Here is a 17,517-nt window from a genome sequence, read left to right on the forward strand (position 1 = left end):
GTACTAAAAAAATACGGTAATGCAGAAGCCGTATGGGTCAAAATCTGACCATACGAGGATCGGCGCAAAAAGGAATGATGAGGGGTCGATTAAGTCGTGGTTGTTTCCATAAGGCACCATAACGACGAGTATCTCGGCCATGGCCAAAGTCGAACTATCAGAAGGCTCGTATGGCAAGTACATGTCGTGGCATTTAGGGGGGACGACCTAAAATACAATCGGCATGTTAGCGTACTCTGACTAAGGACCGTTGGATAAAGGGGAATACTTACTATATATATACTAGGTAAGAGAACAAAGAACGTGAGCTTTTTACTTCTTCTAAAAGAGAGAGTAGAACGTGAGAATGTTTCTCAGTGAAAACAAGAGAAGGTTTAGAACTTGGCTTCTAACCTTTGTAATCATCATTATGGAATGAATAAAGATAGATCCTGTAGCTATTAATGGTATTCCTTCTCTTTCTTCTTTGTTCTTACATTACAGAACAATAACGTCGGAACATTTGATGCCTTTTTTAATCTTAAAGAGTTTGTGAGCTTAATTATATCCTATTTTATTGCTCAATATTCTTTGATCTAGAATTAATTATCTTTGGCTAGGATTATCCTCTATTTTCTTATTTAATTAGTTTACAAAAAGGTTTAGTACTTTTTTGGTAAAACAATTCGGCGCCGCCTATGGGGATTTTCTTGCCAAGATCTTAGTTCCCTCTAGATCTAAAGTCAGTCAGAGTTTCACTTCCCGATTGTCGTAGCCTCACCCGCTCAATGTAAACACCAACTTGAGAAAGTTGTAAGCAAGCTTTTGAAGTAGCCAAACCAACCAGGGTCAGATCTTTGCATGAAATCGAAACCATGTTTGATATTTATACAAAATCCGCGTCTTGCTGTAGCAATGGGTTTGGTACGTTGTACGAGTTCTCAAAGTGGGATTACGGTCACTACGCACTGAGCACGTCCTCAATCCTATTTACTATATTAACGATATATACCGATCTATATTTCCATCACTAAGGAAGGGTTGATAGCCTACTGCATGATTCTTTGAAATAACCAGCTTGTCCTGCCTTATTTTTGTACCCGTATGAATGGAGTGTAATTTATGTATGGAGTATAACTTGTGTTTCCTTTATTTTGTGCGCATTAGATGGGATCGAACCGAGACTCGAGCTCGAACAAGCCGGCATTATTAAGAAAATCTCCACGACCTAGGACTAAGCGGTGAGCCAACTTCTTCTTCTTCTAGTCCTCAATCATCTAAAAGAACTGCATGAGTAAGAGCACTTACTACTTGGACCGAGTTCAGGGGTTCTCAAGGTTGTCCCACTAGTGATTGTTCACAACTAAATGAGCTTGAAGTTTATTTGTCACAGGGACTTGAGGAAATGAATCCCAACGGCTCATTTAATCTTTTGGAATGGTGGAAGGACAAAGAAAAACACTTTCGGATCGTTTCAAGGATGGCTCGAGACATTTTAAGCACTCAAGTTTCAACAGTGGCATCAGAGAGCACTTTCAGTCAATCAAAACTTCAACTTGGTGATTATAGAGCGTCTATGAGGGAGAGCTTGAAAAAATCAGTACTTTTCAGAGAATGGTTCCATTCGGAACGAAGAAATTTTGGACTTGCTGAATCACAACCAGAGGTAGACGAAGCTTAGGAAGAAATGCTAGCTGAACTTGCGGAGGATGCAGCTTCGCCATGGCTGAGGTCGAACCATCAGAAGGCTCGTATTGCGAAGTACATGTCATGGCATTTAGGGGGGACGACCTAAAATACAATCGACAGGTTAGGGTACACTGGCTAAGGACCACTGGATAATAGGGAATACTTACTATATATATACTAGGTAAGAGAACAAAAAACGGGGGCTTTTTGCTTCTTATAAAAGAGAGAGTAGAACGAGAGAATGTTTCTCAGTGAAAACAAGAAAAGGTTTAGAACTTGGCTTCTAACCTTTGTAATCATCATTATGGAATGAATAAAGATAGATCTCGTAGCTGTTAATGGTATTCCATCTCTTTCTTCTTTGTTCTTACATTACGGAATAGTAACGTCGAGAATGTAAGCCTGTCATTTACATTTGATGCCTTTTTTAATCTTAAAGAGTTTGTGAGCTTAATTATATCCTATTTTATTGCTCAATATTCTTTGATCTAGAGTTAATTATCTTTGGCTAGGATTATCCTCTATTTTCTTATTTAATTAGTTTACAAAAAGGTTTAGCACTTTTTTGGTAAAACAATTTAGCGCCGCCTGTGGGGATTTTCTAGCCAAGATCTTAGTTCCCTCTAGATCTAAAATCAACCAGAGTTTCACTTCCCGGTTGTCGTAGCCTCACCATCACCATAGAACGTACAGTCTCTCCGATACAGGCAGAACATGACCTCGAAAATCTTGCACGTATATTCATCATGACAATCCTACGCCAATTTAGCCGACTAAATATTACGAATCACGTCCGAACTTCGTTTGAATTAATTAAGTCCCAGGGTACCCTGAAGCCCAAGCAATAAGTTTATCGCTCATCCTGTCAACGGCCTCTCCAGGTCGAGCAATGAAGGGATTAGACAAACTGGGACTCCACCGACGCTTACACATTATGCAACAATGCATAATATTCTCCAACGAAAGCAAGAGTAAGTAAACTGGGACTCATCCCGACGCATGCATAAACATTACAACAACGAGTAACGTTCTTCAATAAAAGCCATGTCGCATGCGACATTCTTACCACTCTACCAAGCCATCACATCGCTAAGCGAAAGTTAAATTCGATTTAGTTCGAAGTAACAAGTCAAGGTTCGACCTCGTCAAACTCATAACGGGTCATAATTCGACCTTGCTCGAATTCACACCCTTACGGCCCCCGGCCATCGCCAAGCAAAAGTTAAATTCAATTTCGTTTGAATTAACAAGTCAAGGCTTAACCTCATGAACTCATAATGGGTCATAATTGACCTCGCTCGAATTCACACCCTTACGGTCCCCGGCCATCGCCAAGAAAGAGTTAAATTTGATTTCGTTCAAATTAACAATTCAAGGTTCGACCTCGTCGAACTCATAACGGGTCATAATTCGACCTCGCTCGAATTCACACACTTATGGCCCCCGGCTATCGCCAAGCAAAATTTAAATTCAATTTTGTTTGAATTAATAAGACAAGGTTCGACCTCGTCGAACTCCTAACGGGTCATAATTCGACTTCACTCGAATTCACACCCTTACGTCCCCCGGCCATCGCCAAATGGAAATATAATTCGACCTCGCTCGAATTTACAAGTCAAAACTGATTCCACCCAAGTCGGCGAGTTTGATTTAGACCTCGCTCGAATTTATAGGTCAAAACTGATTTCGCCCAAGTTGGCAAGTCTGAATTCGACCTTGCTCGAATTTACAAGTCAAAACTGATTTCGCCTAAGTTGGCAAGTTTGATTTCAACTTTGCTTGAATTTACGAGTCAAAAATGACTTCGCCCAAGCTGGCAAATCAGAAGTCAATCTCGCTCGAATTTACAGATCAAAAGTGACTTCATTCGAACTAACAAAAGGAGATATGATCTCGCTCGAATCAAGCGAACTAAATTAGACCTCATTCGAATTCCCAATTAAAAATCAGGGACTCATCACGGGGAAATCCAAAGATCTTTTTCAAAAAAAAGGAGAAGAGAAAGAAAGTTAAAGGATGTGTAACCAAAGGCAAACTACTATTTTATTCAAAAGATGTACATGCGCAATAGCTGCGCCTTACAAAAGGCCAAAAGCGGGACCCCAAGAAAAAGATGAAAACAAACAACAACACAGGAACAAAAAAAAACTAAGTACAAAAGCTGCAAAAAAATTTCACTCGGCGTCATCTCCACTGTCGTTCTCCCCAGCATCTTCATCATCAGAAGGAAGCCCATCTTCAATCTCAGCACCCTCACCGGCCTCCGATGTCGTAGGGTCATAACCACAGGCAAGACGAGCCTTGCGTGCCTTCGCCCGAGCATCTTCAAAAGCGACCTCAGGAATGCTCCCCGCCTCCCACAAGCCCTTATATATATCTTGTTGGGCCTCGGCATGAACCCATATCTCGTACAAGTGGCAGGGGACAGCAGCATAGGTAGATTCTTGAGGGTGGGCCTGAGCCAACAGTTGCGCCTTCTCAATCTCGAGAGCAGTAACTCGATCTCCCTGGCTCGAAGCATCCCGATCAAGTTCACCGATCCGCTCCTCGAGTCGTGCCTCCCTTAGTGTGGTCGTCGCCCTCTCGGCTTCCCGCTCAGACCTGAGGATGCGGATAGTGTCTTCTAGCACCGCCGCCCTCGCCAAAGCCGCCACTCGAGCCCCTCAGCTCTTTCCAACTCGGTCACCCTCTTTTCTAGCTCGGCCAATTTCTCCGTCCATTCTGCACTTAGATTGGTGACTCTGGTAGCATTTTGCTCAAGCTTAGCTCGCAAAGACAACACCTTCGCCTGAAGATCCTCGCACTCCGCTACGACCCCTTTGCCCACCTCGAGTTCCTCGTCTTTGGCACTGAGTAACTCCTCAAGCTCGCTGCATATGCAGATAGACCACATCCATTCCTTGTCTATTTTCTCCAACTCCTCCCTAACGGATTGAGTATTACCGCCCGCCCTAAGTTGCGCATGCATCTCATGACACCTATTGCGATACCGGCGATACTTCGCGCCCATTTTCAGACAGACTTCAGCCCTTGTCTCAGCCCTACGAGCACTCTCGATCTCCAGCATGTAAGTCTAAAAAAAGAGGGGGAGGAATCAGCGAAAGCAAAATGGCACAAAATAAAGAAACTGGTAAAAGGAAACTCACCCTCAAGGCCATCCCGGCCACACCACGTGACAAAGCAGAATCATTGATATCCCGAAGAGACTCACTTTCGGCGACGGAGCACAAAAGGTCAAATTGAGGTACCAACTCCACCATATTCTCCGATAGGTTAGTCTATGGATTCTCAAGCACATGAGAAGGACCTTCTGCCCTCATATCGACCCTGGTAAAGCCTTCCTCGAATATCCTCATATAGGGGTGGGCATAATACCGAGCGAAAAGAAAAAATCGACCGAACCAAAAATTTCGGTTTATTCGGTTTTGGTTTTTTGGTTTATTCGGTCGGTTTGCAGTTTATAATTTTTAAAAGTTCGGTTCGATGATTGGTTTTAATGGTTCAATTTTCGGTTAAACCGAAAAACCTAAGTTTTTTTACCAACTTTTGGATTCTTAGTCCCTTACCATGTTACTCTTTCTTAGTCTTAAAGCCCAAAACTAATTCTCAACCTAAAGAAGCCCAATCTATTGGGTGTTTCAGACCTATAACCTGTCAGCTTATTCTAATTAATCTTGGCCAAGTTCGGCTATAAGGAAGTTAGCTTCAATGCTTTGATAAAAAAAATTAGAAGATGCCAAATTAGTGCACTCTGTATGCACTTTTTCACCTTATCTTTTATACATTTATGATTTATGTACCCATCGATAAGTTTAAAGGAAAATTTAGGAAGTAAGACGAAGAAAGACAAAATGTTGTTGAGTTGTTGTATTACAGTATGTACCCATATTGTTATTTTTTATCATCAGTGCCCACAGAAGTTAGTAGCTAGACTAACCTAAAAGTCATCAGTGACAGATTAAGAAAACTAGGTCAAAACCAGATATGATATACTTCGTAGAATTCCCAAATACAATGTAAATATTACAGTAGCACCTTTTAGGATTTTAGGAAAATCATACATAGATTTACTGATAGTGTTAACAGTATTGATTATACAACTTCTATATTCAGTAATTAATGATAGGAAGATTTTGACTTTTTATAGTTTAGCTTTATATATATTTCACCAATGCAAGCTTAACGCAAGATACTGCTATTTTCTTTTTTGTTTTTATAATGTAGAATGATTTTTCTTGCATAAAGATTCTTATCTTTTTGGTGTATTTGACGGGATTTCTTATTTCTTTTATTTTTTACTGTCAACAAGAAATCTATTTTCGTTGTTTTGTAACATTTTTGCCATGATTTGAAACCGAAAAAATCGAACCGAACATGAATACACCGAATTGAACTGAAGTTATTATGGTTCGGTTTTGGTTATTAAAATCACAAACCGAATATCGAATAAACCAACCGAACTTCTACAAAACCGAACCGAACCGACCGACGCCCACCCCTATTCTCATGTCCTCAGAATCGATGTCGGAATCAGATTCAAAATCATCCACCACCATGCCTTTCAACCTCTCATTAGCCGAAGATGGGCGTGGCCCTACCAAGACGATGATGGACCACACAGAACAATCACGGCGGCCCCCGAACTCTGTCCCCCTACCAAGGTGGTCTCCTCTACAACCAAAATAGGCGTCGCCTCCGCACCCCAGCCAGTATCACCGCCAGCTTCAAATACCGCCAAAGTAGGGTTGCTCCTCGAGGACGTCTCAACCAAAGATGCCCTCTATGACAACCTCTGCCTCTTTGACGGTGCCTCTTCGCCACTGTAGTGGGAAGGATCATCTGTTGAACGGACTGTGGGAACCGGAATGTCTGATCAAGGAGCAACCTCCAAACGAACGGGTTCAGTCACGGGCGCAGTCTACCGAATAACCAAACTCTGGATGCCCTCATCCATAGTTGCCCTTGGAGCGGGCCGGGCAGAGGAAGTCGGCTGGCGGAAAGCGAGCGCAGGAGCCCTCGCCCTTCTCACTCCTTTCCAACCTGCCAATGAGAAGAGAATCAACCAAATAAAGATAAGATAAAAGAAATTACGGAGCAAAGAACAAAGCCACAAAGACCGCAACGAGCCAACTCACCAGTAGGAGGCTTGCGCCCAAACCTCTCATGGAAAGGTTCCCATTCGTGAATCCCCATCGTATGGGGGAGAATCGCGCTCACCCACTCACGAATATCAGCAACTAGCAGAGGAGGTACTCTCTCGACTGCAAAAACAAAGCAAACGCTCGACGAGGTCATTAAAGGGAGACGACCAACAACCATCTTAAGAAAAAATGTATAAAGTAAAAAGAAAGAAAGACCTACGGGCGAAATTCCACGTCTCAGGAAACCCCACCAGATTCGACACCATGTGCACTATTCGGACGTTAAAGAAGTTCTCCCAAAAGCGATGATTTTCCTTGTCGTCCATCTTCACCACCAAACCCTTGGTTCTCCGGTGACGCGTATGAATCATCGAGCCCCTAAGAAAATTGGGGGGGGGACAAAAAGGTGAAGCATGTGTTGTACAGAAATTCCCCGATTGGCCAGCTCCGCGTACTTGATAAGCATAAGGAAGAGCTTGTATACGTATGGAGAGAGTTGAGCCGAACACACCTCGTAGAAGCAGTAGAAGTCCACCGCCAAGGAGGGAAGGGGAAGCATGTATCCGATGACAAATGGATACGCATAAAACGCGCAGTAGCCCGGACGGTGTATATGCACTATGTCCTGATCTTCCGGAACCTGTTCAATATGATCAGGGATCCCCCATTTGGATTTGAACGCCGTGAGCGTCGTAGCATCCATTGTAGAAAAAATAGGTTCCGGCTCATCCCTAGCAAGGCTGTTAAAGTCAGTCCTTGCTTTCCCTGGGCGAGGAACCACCTCATCCACCGTCGGAAGACCCTCGTCCTCCACCATCTCCACTCCTTCTTCGAGTAGGGTATATCATTTTCTGGCACCATAGCATCAACGGCTCTATCAGGGTTGGAGGATGCACTAGCCATCTCTTTTTTGATTGCGAGAATTAGGAATAGTAAAGGAAAAAAGTAAAGGCTATAAGATTTACAAGAAGGAAATGTGAGAAACTGAAGGAGAAGAAGAAAAACTGCGGAAATCTTTCTTGAGCGATTGGGAAGCACAACATTCAAATGAAAGGTTTTCCCTTATTTATAGGGGTATAAGTACCCTGAGCGGGAAAGCCAACGCCGCCATTTTGAAAATGCAAAGGGCATGGGAAATGACGCGATACATAAAAAAACATGTGCCATAATGACACATGATGAGCTTTAATGACATTCTAAACTTACGTGGCGGTCTGGTGCAACTCCCAAAACGTCACATTGCTACCTCTCCATGAAGTACTCACCCATTGCCCAAGGTGCTCAGATTTCTCACAAGTATTCCTATCGGCGAAGTCTGCCCATCAAATTCGCCCAAAGACAACCTCAATAGGAGAAGGGACTAACTGTATGGGTCGAAATCTAACCATACAAGGATCGGCATAAAAAGGAATGGCGAGGGGAGCTGTGGTTGTATCCATAAGGCACCATAACGATGGGTATCTCGGCCATGGCCGAGGTCGAACCATCAGAAGGCCCGTATGGCGAAGTACATGTCATGGCATTTAGGGGGGCGACCTAAAGTACAATCGGCAGGTTAGGATACTCTGGCTAAGGACCGTTGGATAAAGGGGAATACTTACTATATATACTATGTAAGAGAACAAAGAAAAGAAGCTTTTTGCTTCTTGGAAAAGAGAGAGAAGAACGGGAGAATATTTCTCAGTGAAAACAAGAGAAGGTTTAGAACTTGACTTCTAACCTTTGTAATCATCATTATGGAATGAATAAAGATAGATCTCGTAGCTGTTAATGGCATTCCTTCTCTTTCTTCTTTGTTCTTACATTACGAAACAGTAACATCGAGAATGTAAGCCCGTGTTTACACTTGATGCCTTTTTTAATCTTAAAGAGTTTGTGAGCTTAATTATATCCTATTTTATTGCTCAATTTTCTTTGTCTAGAGTTAATTATCTTTAGGTGGGATTATCCTCTATTTTCTTATTTAATTAGTTTACAAAAAGGTTTAGTATTCTTTTGGTAAAACAGAATCCACGAAAAGAGATAGCAATTAACAACAACAAAATAATAGGATAACAAAGCGATAGAAATAACATTTAGTAAAAACCATCAAATCTACTCTGCTATAAACAAAAATGTCTACGTTCATTTAACTTTTTTTAACGAGGTACTTTAATATTATTTTGATTTGGTTTTAAGTGTTTAATATATGATTTTTTTTATAATATAATAAGATTTTTGAAATCAACTAGGTTTGGATTTGATTTGGTTTACTCTAGTTTTTGGACATTTACTGTAATAAATATATGTGCATTTCATTGGTGTTTGACCAAAAAAATGTTAAACCTTTTAGTTAAACCAATCAATGATGAGTTAAAGGGCGAGTTTTAGTCGAACTTAATAAATTCTAGACCGAATGCAACAGAATACTTGCGAGACGAGTAGTGCTCAAGAGCATTAAATAACAGATTTAATACTCAATGATTGGCAGTGAATATGGTAGCATGAATATGTAATAAATGTAGATAATGACAATAAGTGTAATAAGAAAGGATCTACCACCCAATTATTATATGATTGAAATGTTTCTTTCTTCTGTCGCTACGTGGAAAAGAGAGAAATAAAGATGGATAGGGAATCTTAGGGACTTGTGAACAAAAATGGAATAACGTGTGCTTGAATAATATATTTAGTGAATAAGACAATTTTTGTATATTTCCTTTTGTCAACCTTTACAAAGTGTTCTTATCAGAAAGTGAAGATCCTTTTTTGTTCTCTATCTCTTCATATTTATTAGGAATATTTCCCAAAAACCCTAAAAATTACAGCATAAAGAATATCCAAATAAATATTCTCTATGTTTATCTCTGAACCTATTTTATTGTTATTTCTTCATCTCGGCTACCCGTTTTTGGCACCAGCCTTTTTAAGAGCAACCTTTAGTCGTCACACCATAGTCGACCCCGTCTTTTGTCTTATTTAGCCGTTACTGCCAAGTCGCCAAATTTGGACCCATACAGTTAGTCCCTCCGCTTGTTGAGGTCGTGGTCTTGCACGCCCTCGATAAGCGAACATGATTTGCCTTTGTTTTAGAGGAATTTGGCTGCTGAATAAACCGGGTCGACCAATATCGAGAGAACAACCCAACCCGAGGACTCATGATCGGTGTGGTTGCTAGGGAGTGACGTCATAGCCACGCGCGTCATCATTATACATCTCCCGAGACAGCGTCTGCGTGCCTGTCACTTTGATTTTGGTGCCACTGACAATCCTTTGACTTGATTCTCGTGCCATCCAACCTTTATAAATAGATAAGGGTTTTGTTTTTCAGAAGTTTCTACCATCCCTTTCCTTGTATGGACATTGCTCTCCTTCGATCTTCTTTGCCAGTTTGTTATCGACTTTGCTTTCATGATTCTGTTTCTCTTCTTCTTACCTAGTCGTTACCTCTTTCTTCAGGTTTAGTAGCATACCTTTTATCATTGAGATGTCACAAACCCTGCATATTCACGATGAAATTTCTGACGCCACTCCATTATTGGTGGTTCCTCCTCCCGGCGGTGAGGATCTCGTGGCTGAAGAGGGTGAGAGCTTTCCTACCGTGGAGGAGATAGTTCCCAGAAACCCCTTGTCCTGAAGTAATTTTCATAAGGAACAAGCTCCCGCTCCTGTTCAAGTGATCTCCAAGATCGGGCCATCTCATATAGCTGAGCTCCGATCTACATATTGTATCCCGTCTTACGTCGAGATAGTGCCGGCTGGTGATGACATCATGGAGGTACATCAACCTGGGTACTGTGCCTTTTATGTCTACCCTTTCTTAATTGGTTACACTCTCCCTCTTCTCCCGCTGGCAGAGGAATTTTGCCGATTTTATAACCCGACACAGTTATCCCCATATTTGTATAAAGCTTTCTTGATGCTGACAAAGTATGCGGAATTGGTCGGTTGCGAGGTCAGTATCCGCTACCTATTACACTTATTTTCACCAAGTTTTTACAGAGGCACTATGATACACTTGTGACATCATGGGACCAGAGGGCTGATAGTTGGAATGGACGATAGGACGAATCAGAGGTTTTGGCACAAGTACTTCTTTATCAAAACCGAACACTTGGTATCGGAACCTGTTGGGTTTTCCGAGCAGTGGAACCATAATTGTAGGTGTTATTGGTATACGATTGTTGTCTCTTTTTTGTCTTTTCGTTTTTCATTCATTTGTGGTTTCTCTATTGTTTTTTTAACCGAGAGGCATGCACCCTCCCCTGTCATCGGTATTGGAGACTATGTGGCTTGCGTGTTACCTTACATGGCGGGTATTCAAGATTAGGCGGTTTTCTACAAGCATTTTGGACAGAAGGTCTCGTCTAGTGAGTGTTACTTTTTTCAGCCTTCTGTTGTTTACCATTGTTTGTTGATACGACCTCCTTATGGTGGTAGGTCGACGAGCTTCCAAAAAGAAAGCTCAATGCCAGCATTTTGCCAGGCTATTGCATCAGCGGGGATGCAATTTACTTTGGCTGAGTCCGTTCGCGGAGGTCGTACTCAAGCTCTGTTAGCTAGGGACTCTCCTCCTTAGAATGCTGCTGTACGAGATGAGATCTCTTCCCAACCTATCTACCACCTTGTAGATGAGTCTTCTAATGGAGAGGAGTCACCATCAAGAAAGAGGCGAAGAATGGAACTTGGAAAGACCATCGACGCTAGTGTTGAAACGAGGAAAATCACTGCCCCAGGAGCGGCACCCGTATTTGTGCCAGACTCAGGAGCCATTTTTATGGCAAACACTATTGTGGCGGGGAGATCCTCTAGGGCTGAGGGGGTACATGAAGGCAGGGAGCCTGTGTGGACTGTAGAGGGTGGTGCGTTGTCGGCGACCAGAGGAGATGGAGCGGTGCTCGCTGAGGATGATGGTTCAGGCTCGGACATCGACCTGTGTGGAAGTGAGGACGTAAGGTCCTAACCGACACGTAATCATTCTCGTGGGTTACGACCTTTTAGCTAACTCTGAACATGTGATGTCTTCCTTTGCCCCCTTGTGCGCTGTTTCTGAGAACACGGCGCTATACTTAATGAGTGATACAAAGTTATCGCTAAGTATTTCTGGCATGGCTTTGCGAGTAAGTGTTTTTTACAGTAAGAATTTGTTTTGCATGTGTAATCTGCTTATGCTGACTTTATTTCATTTGCATGTCAGACACTCAACAAAGGGATTGAGCGCGACCGGCGGGATGAGCGGAGGACGGCCGTTTTTAAGAAGGTGACCTCTAAGTACAAAGAGTACCGTACCAAACATCGAACGCTGGCCGATGTCTTTAACTAAGATAGCGAGTTTCAGCTATTTCGTGACGGGCTCAAACAGAAAGATAAGGAGTTGGCAAGGAAAGTTGAGGAGCTGAAGGAGCGTGATGATGAGCTAATGAAGGTCATAGGTCGATTCAGCAAGCTTGAGGCGGCTCTTAAGGCCAAGAGGATGAGCTCGAAGTGAGCAAGGGGGGTGATGGACGAGAACGTCGATCTTCAAGCGTGGGTGGATTCCTTAACTGTTGAGCTTGGGAAGAGGGAAACGGAGGCTACCGATATGAGGGGCGAGTTGAACATTAAGGTCGAGGAATTGACTCGTGCCAAAAAAGGTAAGGTGGCCGCCATATCCGAAGTAGCGATATTATATGATGCCATCCATGTTTGTAGGTCTGAACGGGATAATGAGGTGGAGACGTCAGCGCTCAAGATGGCGAGGTTAGAATAGCAGATCCAGGATATGGAGGCGGAGTTATCCGGATTAAATGACCAAGTTGTTGACATGAAGGCTGAGGAAGTGCGACGGCAGTTGCAGCCGTCTACGTCTCATACTTATGTCGATCCCGTTCGTGTCGCAGGAGTTGTATGAGATGTGAGTTCATGTCGAGGCTCAGCTTGATGTGTACAAGTCCCTGAAGGCCGATAGGAAGGTTTCCGAGGCAGAACTCGAGGGTGTCCGTGTTAAAGCACGTGCGGCCCATGAAGCCTGTGGTTATGATCTTGGTACGCCTGGCGGGGACGATGTTGATGATGATGCGGACAGGCTCGCCTCTGATATTTGGTATAATGATGAGTACGCCGAAGGGGATGACGCGACATAGGGTCGTATTAATTATTTTTGTTGTCCTGCTATTTTTGTGAGGGCATCTTCGGGCCCTTTGTATAAAAAAATTTAATATAAGAATTTTAATGGAATGATTACCTTTTGCTGTGTATTTCTGGGTTTGTCAGTCTTTTTGTTTGCTATGCGGTGAAGTACCTGACTTTTTCGGTCGCTTGTGTGTAGTGTTTTGGCGTATTCGATTATAGATCTTAAAGTAACTCGAGCGAGGTCGAATACAAAGCAATTCGAGTGGGGTCGAATGTAAAGTAATTCGAGCGAGGTCGAATGTAAAGTAATTCGAGCGAGGTCGAATGTAAAGTAATTCGAGCGAGGCCGAATGTAAAGTAATTCGAACGAGGCCGAATGTAAAGTAATTCGAACGAGGTCGAATGTAAAGTATGAAAAGATGGTGGAGAGTAAAAATGCTACTTTATTCATTGGAGAATATTTACATCTGTTTGTTTCATACATATATTGGAGTTCTTCGTGTACGTTGGAGAAGTTTCCATGTATCCAGTTCCTTCATCATTCGGCCTGGAGTAGTCAGTAGATGGGGCGATGAATTATACTTGAACTTAGAGATGTCCCCTTTGTTGATTCATTAAAAACCTCCCCGAGAAAATCCAATTGGGACTAAATCCGGGTAAGGGAAAAAGAGTACGACTCGAGGGGCGTCTATTTTCAGAAGTTGAAGTATTTGATGTGGGCGACGTTCCAATTGTTTGGTAGTAGTTTTCTCTCCATTGTTTCTAGTTGGAATGATCCTGTGTTTGCTGCTGCCGTGATTTTGTATGGCCCGTCCCAATTGGTTCCTAGCTTGCCTTCTCTTGAATCTTTGCTTGCCTGTGTTTTGGCTTTGAGTACATAATCTTCGACTTTGAGTGGTAGTATTTTGGCTTTTTTGTTGTAGTACCGCTCTGCCTGTTGTTTTTGGGCTACCATTCTTATGTACGTCATGTCTCTTCGTTCCTATGCTTCGTCAAGGTCTTGTTTCCTGTTTTAGTTGTTGCTTGGTCCGCTTTCATTAAAGTATCTCAGACTAGGCTCTCGGACCTCGACCGGTATCATGGCATCAGTTCCGTAAACTAATGAATATGGCATTTCTCCGGTGCTTGTTTTGGCATGGCGCGGTATGCCCACAATACTTCTGGCAGCAACTCCGGCCATAATCCTTCGGCGTCCTCAAGATTTTTCTTTAAAATATTCAGTATCATTTTGTTTGAAGATTCGGCTTGGCCGTTTCTAGCAGGATGATATGGCGTGGAGAGTATTCACTTGATATGCCATTTTCGAAGAATTCGGCAGTCTTTTTCCCGGTGAATTGTGGTCTGTAGTCGTAACTGTTTTCTTTGGGGATGTCGAAGCGAAATATGATGTTCCTCCATATGAATGTGATGACTTTCTGCTCGCGTATTTAGGCGAATGCACCTGCTTCCACCCACTTGGAAAAATTGTCGGTTAAAGCTAAAAGGAATCATGTGTTACCTCGCCCTACTGGGAGGGGTCCGACAATGTCCATTCCCCATTTGATAAATAGCCACGGTGATGTAACCGAGTGGAGGTGCTCCTCTGCTTAGTGTTTCATAGGGGTGTATTTCTGACATTTCTCACATTTCTTGACGTAGTCTGCTGCTTCCTTCTTCATTGTGGATCAATAGTAACCTGCCCAAATGAGGCATCTGACGAGGGATTGATTGTCGGTATAGACACCGTAGTGGCCTTCGTGTAATTCTTGGAGGACGCGCCTCATTTGGTTCGGCCCTAGACATTTCGCCAGCCTCCCCCCCCTCTCGAATGTTCTTTTGTACAGGTCGTGATTGATGATGCTATACCTGGCCGCCTGCATTCGAAGCTTTTTGGTTTCCATTTTGTCCGATGGGAGTATTCCCTCCTGCAAGCATGTTATGATGCAGTTGCGCCAATCGCAAATCAAATTTACAGAGTGTACCTCAAGTTGGTCTATTGGCGAGTGGAGGAGGGGGACCACGTTTTCTTTAGTGATGTTTTTGGTGGTTGCTGCTAATTTGGCGGGTCTATCTGCCTCGATATTTTGTGCTCTAGGTATCTGGTCGAGTTGACATTCATCAAATTTTGGCAGTAGTTTATGAATTTCTTCCTGGTACTTTTGTAGCCTCTACTCTTTTATTTGGAAAGTCCTTGTGATTGGTTGACAACGAGTTGTGAGTCGCATATGAGGACGACTCGTCGTGCTCCGTTTCTGAGAGCTAGCTTTAATCCTGCAATTACGGCTTCATACTCGGCCTCATTGTTCGTCATATTAGGGAACCGTATAGATTTGCGGATAACTTCGCCTGTTGGGACCTCGAGTACGAGTCCCAGTCCAGATCCTGATGCGTTGGATGCGCCATTGGTGTATAGGACCCATAGGTCGGGTAGCCTATAAGGGGTACGAGAGGCTTCCTACTCGACCTCAGGCATTATTTTGGCACTAAAGTCGGCGACGAAGTCGGCGAGTACCTGCAATTTTATCGCTGTTCACGGCTGATATGTTATATCATGCTCGCTTAATTCTATGGCCTACTTGGCCAGTCTTCCTGACAATTCGGGTTTATGGAGGATGCTCCGCTAGGGGAAGGTCGTTACCACCGATATGAGATGACACTGAAAATAAGGTCTAAGCTGTCTTGAAGCTATAACCAATGCTAAGGCCAATTTCTCAAGGTGGGGGTACCTCGTTTCGGCATCAACCAGGGTTTTGCTAATATAATAAATTGGAGATTCCGTACCTTTGTTTTCGCTGACCAACACTACGCTTACCACGACCTTTGAGACGGACAAGTATATTAGGAGGCGTTCGCCAGGTTCTGCTTTGGCGAGCAGTGGGGGCGAAGACAAGTATGCCTTTAGTTCCCTCAAGGCATCGATGCATTCTGAATTCTACTAGAGCCCATTGTCTTTTTGCAACACGTTAAAGAATTTGTGGCACCTGTTGGATGACCGTGAGATGAACATCGACAGTGCGGCTATATGGCCAGTCAATTTTTGCACATGTTTCTTGCTGGTTAACACTTCAGGTATCCCTTCAATGGCTTTGATTTAATCTGGATTGACATCGATGCCTCTTTGCGACACCAAGAAGCCGAGAAACTTGCCCGAGGTTACGCCGAAGGCACATTTTTTGGGGTTTAATTTCATGCCGCACTAGCTTAATATACCGAAGGCCTCTTTCAAGTGGTCGATGTGGTCTTCTTTCCTTTTTGATTTGACCAACATGTCATCGATGTAAAATTCTATTGTTTTGCCGAGTTGATCCTTGAACATCTTGGTGACCAACCGTTAGTACGTTGCCCCTACGTTCTTCAACCGGAATGGCATGACTATGTAACAGTACGTTCCCTGATGGTGATGAAAGTAGTTTTTTCCTAGTCCTCCTCCTCTATGAGGATTTGGTTGTAGCCTGAGTAGGCATCCAAGAAGCTTAACAATTTGTGCCCCGCTGTTGCATCGATGAGTTGGTCGATGTGAGGCAATAGAAAGGAGTTTTTTGGGCATGCCTTGTTTAGGTCTGTGAAATCTACGCACATCCGCCATTTCCCATTTTTCTTTTTTACCATGACCACATTGGCGACCCATTGGGGGTATTTTGATTCCCGGATGGAACTGTTGGCGAGTAGCTTATCCACTTCATTACTGACGGCCTCGTTGATTACGGTATTGAATTTTCTTCTTATTTTCCGCATTGGTGGGTAGAGTGGGTCAACGTTCAACTTGTGTGTGGCAACGTCTTTCGCGATACCTGGCATATCTACATGGGAGAAGGCAAAAAATCGGCATTCTCAATTAAAAACTTTTGAAATTTACCTGGTTCTGAGAGTTTCTGTCTGATGTAAGCCTTTGTGTTGTTGTCGTTGCTGTCCAGTTGGACGAGATCAAGGTCTTCTACCGTTGACTCAATGGCTTCCACGATGTCGGGGTCCCTAATGACGTCTGTTTGTATGTCAAGTCCGGTCCCGACTTTGGCAATTGCTATGCTACTAAGTTTGTTCCTTTTAGCTATTGAGTGTATATGCAATATTGGGCGATACGATAGCATTCTTGGGTAGTGCATTGTTCGCCTCGGATGCTGAATATCCCCCATGGAGTAGGGAACTTGATTACTTGATATAGGCTTGACGAGATGGATCTCATGGCGTGTATCCATGGCCGCCCTATGATAGCGTTGTAAGTTGTATCTTGGTTCATGACATGGAATGTTGTCTCTAAGGTGACGCCCCCGGCCAGAACGGGTAGCGTTATCTCCCCACAGGTTCTCTCAACTGTATTTTTAAAACCTATTAGTGTTATGCAACATGGTACTATCTTGTATTCGAGTATCATTTGTGTGAGGACTTGAGGGTGGATAATACACACGCTGCTTCCGTCATCTACCATTATTCTTTTCACATCAGTATCTAAAATACGTAAAGTAATAACAAGAGCATCGAAATGAGGGAAAGTCAAACCGTCGGTATCTGACTTATCGAAGATGATACTGTCTCCGAGGTCATCCTACCATTCGTGGGTGATCGACCGCTTCAATTTGTGTGTAGTGGTGAACTTCACATGGTTGATCGCTGCTTCATCACCTCCGCTGATGATCATTTG

The sequence above is a fragment of the Nicotiana tabacum genome, chromosome 11 (genome assembly GCF_000715075.1).
Source record: "Nicotiana tabacum cultivar K326 chromosome 11, ASM71507v2, whole genome shotgun sequence".
Lineage (NCBI taxonomy): Eukaryota > Viridiplantae > Streptophyta > Magnoliopsida > Solanales > Solanaceae > Nicotiana > Nicotiana tabacum.